The 4,453-nt window shown below is 38.6% G+C and overlaps 1 long non-coding RNA gene across 1 annotated transcript; it reads right to left on the minus strand.

The window, feature by feature from the left end:
* Nucleotides 1-1,087: 1,087 nt before the first annotated feature.
* LOC308171588 lies at nt 1,088-2,176 on the minus strand. Its single transcript, XR_013937842.1, has 4 exons — nt 2,129-2,176; nt 1,573-1,650; nt 1,317-1,400; nt 1,088-1,215 (listed from the first exon to the last, which is right to left on the minus strand). It is a non-coding gene; the product is annotated as an uncharacterized lncRNA (long non-coding RNA).
* Nucleotides 2,177-4,453: the final 2,277 nt, after the last annotated feature.

Below are 4,453 nucleotides of genomic sequence, written 5' to 3' on the forward strand. Positions count from 1 at the left end.
AGGCTTTCCAACAATATAACATACAATACCAATTGGTATTATTAAAGGGGAGGAAGAATCGACTGAAATAACGTTTCCAAACTTTTTTTGAGGGGTTAATATGCATTTATATTTCCACTTCACTTCAGCGTAAACTTCTGAAAATCCTGAAAGATCCTGGCATTGCTGTTACTTTCTTGTTGACCTGTAATTTATATGTGACAGCTGGTGAAAACAGGAACAAGTGGGCAACCAATCAAAATGTTCAGGCTTTTATTCAGAAAAATGTAAATAAATGTCACTGTTGTTGAAAATCAATGACACACTCGCTAGTCAAGACAAAATATTGCAATGCAATGAATTCGGAGAGTAATCCCCACTACTCTACACTACTAGGTAGTAGTGGGGATTACTCACCGAATCCATTGCAATCTGTGATTTTTCTTTAAGCATTCGTTGAACACTGAACTTTTGTGTGGACCCAGAAGTGACGACACACAGCATGGGTCAAAAAGAAGAAGCTAAAAATAAAACGGGCCCCAATCATTCCTCCTACCCTCTAGCCTAGACATATCTGGGAATATTGAGGCATGTTTAATATGCATAATTACACTTTAAACAGAAATGTAAACCAATACATTCTTGAATGTTGAAGTCATTTCAGTTGGATGTTTTATTTGATTCATTCATTTGTTCTTAAAAGAAAAATCCCCATAGACACATATTTATCATGTTAACTGTCTGGATCATCCACAGAGGGGTGCATAACAAATTGGATCCCATTCAGCTCCCAAAACTTAAGTACTGCAGCCAGAAGTCTCCATCTCATCCAGAAACTTCTTCTGTTCTCCCCCAGATACAGAAAAGTCCTCTAACCAGGTCTCTCCTGATATAACATAGGAATACCTTGGGGGGGAATAAATAACACAAATTAATAAGTCAGATAAATCAACCAAATAATTAATTTGACATGAATTGTAACATATGTAACAAACACATTTGTAGTAGTAATAGCAGTACTTCCATGACTTGTAGAACAATAAATGAGAGAGATTGCACATTGCGGGACTCAAATGTCTGTGACACTGACGTACCTGTCATCAGCCTTCTTAATTAAGTCTTTTGGATTGTTGATAATCATTAACTCCTGCCCTTTGCGCAAACCCAGAGACTTCTGGCAGCTGCGATGAGCATAGAAATCTACCTTTTGCCCAGGTTGCACATTTGAATCATCCCCTGGAAGACAGCATGAGCATTAGAGGCATTATCTGTCTCTTTCTACATTTCCTTTAAATGTAGGCTAAACATATGCATTTTTGGAAGAAGGTTTTATTTACCTTCTTTATAGACATGTTGAATCTCCATTTTATAAGTGGTCTGAGCGCTCCCGCTTTCTAGACTTTCCACTTTGATTTTGTAAACTGCAGGTAGAAAGGAAGTGAATCTCAGTGGGTTTTTCAATGTAGCTACCTCTGTTGCTCCTTAAAGGCTAATCATTGTAATAATTTATACAGGTATGTGCCACAAGCAAAGTCATCAAGTGGTTGGTGGGTTTTTAAGACAGAAGAGAATCATAATAAATGTTATTTTCACCAGGGTTAGTCCCCGCGCAGGCCTCCCAAACGCGATCCTCTTTAGTCAAGGACCCAGTCTTTAGGGATGGACAATCTTCTGTTGGACAGAACGAAGGTTGAGATTGATCAATGTCGGGGCAGTAAATAACAGAGTTGTGCAATGTTGAAGAGGATTAGCAAACCGGCTACATAGAGACTTGAATGATCTGCCGCACGGCACACGACAGTAGCGAAGCAATACTGGAAACTCTTGAACTCTTGACTGAAAGCTTAGCACAATAACATGTACAGTATGCGGAGACTCTCTGCTTTCCAATAGGCAACATAAAAAGGAGCAAGAAATGTCCGATACAACATCATGGATGTACTTTCAATTCCTGCTAAGTGGATGAACCAGGGCTGTTCTAAATCAGTTATGACTGACATTTCTAATCATGAAATGGCCAAACATCAATATGATTCATATTAGATGCCGAAATTAAAACTTATTGAACAGTTTAAAACTGTAGCAGCAGGAGCCAAAAAGTATCCACCAGTATGAGCACAGTTGAAGAAGTATGAAGCATGTGTCTTACGGTCAATGCACGCACACCCATCCTTGTTGCAGATAGTGTCCACCTCTGACGTGTTCAGAAATGGTTCATAGGACTGAGTACAGTTCTGGTCTGAAACACAGAGATAAACATTTTATTTTATTTTTCATTATATGCTACCTCTTATGAAAGGCTATGATGTAATTTCAAGTCCATTTAAATCGTTTACTTATTTCAGTGTTTCCCCTGTTGTTAAAGAAAGACAGAATTATTTGCAAATGTTTGTCTGAACATAGTTACGCTGGGGTCATCCCTATGTTCCCCGGGTCCTATGTTCCCCGGGTCCTATGTTCCCCTGTTTCTTAGCAAAAAAAAAAAAAAGGGTTCTATGTTCCCCTCTTCCGAAAACTTCCGAAAAAGGGTTCTATGTTCCCCGCTTCCGAAAAAGGGTTCTATGTTCCCCGCTTCCGTATATTCCCCGCCTGCCGTTGTGTCAAGCGACCCCAGGTGTCGTTATGTAGTACTGCATTTTTTTTTTTTTTTTTTTTTTTTTTTTTTTTACAACATACACAAATACATAATTATACTGTTAGGTTTTTTTTTTTTTTTTTTAAACAACATACACAAATACATAATCATACTGTGGATTACTATGTGTACAACATTATTATATGAACAAAATGATTATATGTACAAAACCTTTTGTAGGTAGGACACTATTGGACCTCGGCCCAAATCTAGTACTGAACCTGACCCCCCATGCTAAACCATTTGGAAGTACAGTATACTAGGACTCCAATTCAGACACACTGGGGGGCTGTCACAAATCTACTAACTCTAATCAGCCTGGGGCCTCATTCATAACGGGTGCTTAGATCAAATGTTGATCTTACCCGTGTCGTACGTAGAAAACCACGTCAACGTAGTGATTTATAAAATGTCAACGTGAGTCAATTTGATCGTGGAAACGATCGTAGCTCGACGTCGAGTATTCAACTTGCTTACGTACATTACCTACTGGTTATGCGGAGTTATTACAGGCATGTGAGCTGCACTGGAAAAACGTTGCCTATTGTAATTCATGCAAGTGGCTCGTAATAAAATTAACGATGTTGTTATCAGCCGAGAAAATGAGTTTAATTCAAGATTGAAAGGGAACTAATGTTTATGATTGTATTTCAGTCTTTCTTTATATCCCTACGGAGCTGTCTATCTCTCTTCAACATGCCTATGCCTTGCCCGGCCACGCGCTAAATGATACTGGATTTCGAGTTGAGTCGGGATGAGGGGGAATGGCATCCCCCCTGAAATAAAAACAGTCCAAATCATCCCCCTTCTAAAACTGCCATCCCCCCTTTCCATCCCTTATGTCATTTTTATCAATGAACGTGGTATTACTGCCCTCTCCCCTTCCAGACGCACGCCTATATAATATAGTATTAACGCCCTGTGATAGCGGCTCAAATAGCGGCTGAATGAAGCTATAATATAATATAATACAGACAGTATATAATATTGTCAGTATTGTCTGTCTGTATTATATTATATTATAGCACTTGGCTTCATTCAGCCGCTATAATTGAGCCTCTATCACAGGGCGTTAATACAAACCTCATTCACCTGCGTTCAATTCCAAGTATGTTTGGTATTTATAGAAGGAAGCACGTACGCAACTTTAAACCATCTCAGCCCGTTTTATAAATAATGCTCACGTCCGTTTAGAAAAATGTGCTTACGTGAAAGTCAAAGATGACGTTCAAGTATTTCTTTATGAATGAGGCCCCTGGTCTCACACGGCAGACGTCAGAATTCGACGTTGATGGACAAACAATAATCTGCTCTATTCATACATTAATCTGCTCTATTCAGACATTAATCTGCTCTATTCAGACATTAATCTGCTCTATTTGTGGTGTTATGTTAGTTAGAACATAAGGATAATAAATATATGGTGTGACGCTTATGCTGTAGACCAATGGGAATGAGTTGGGGATAGAGGGGAGAGCATGCACAGTGGGAAAGCGGGCAGAGTGGAATGAATGGTGGAACTGGATGGTTAATAAAGTACGTGATATATAGTTAACAGTTGTCTCACGCGTTTACATTACGAAACACGACACTATTCAGACATTAATCTGCTCTATTCAGACATTAATCTGCTCTATTCAGACATTAATCTGCTCTATTCATACATTAATCTGCTCTATTCAGACATTAATCTGCTCTATTCACACATTAATCTGCTCTATTCACACATTAATCTGCTCTATTCATACATTAATCTGCTCTATTCAGACATTAATCTGCTCTATTCAGACATTAATCTGCTCTATTCATACATTAATCTGCTCTATTCAGACATTAATC

Source organism: Nansenia antarctica (genome assembly GCF_963989245.1).
Source record: "Nansenia antarctica genome assembly, chromosome: 16".
NCBI lineage: Eukaryota > Metazoa > Chordata > Actinopteri > Argentiniformes > Microstomatidae > Nansenia > Nansenia antarctica.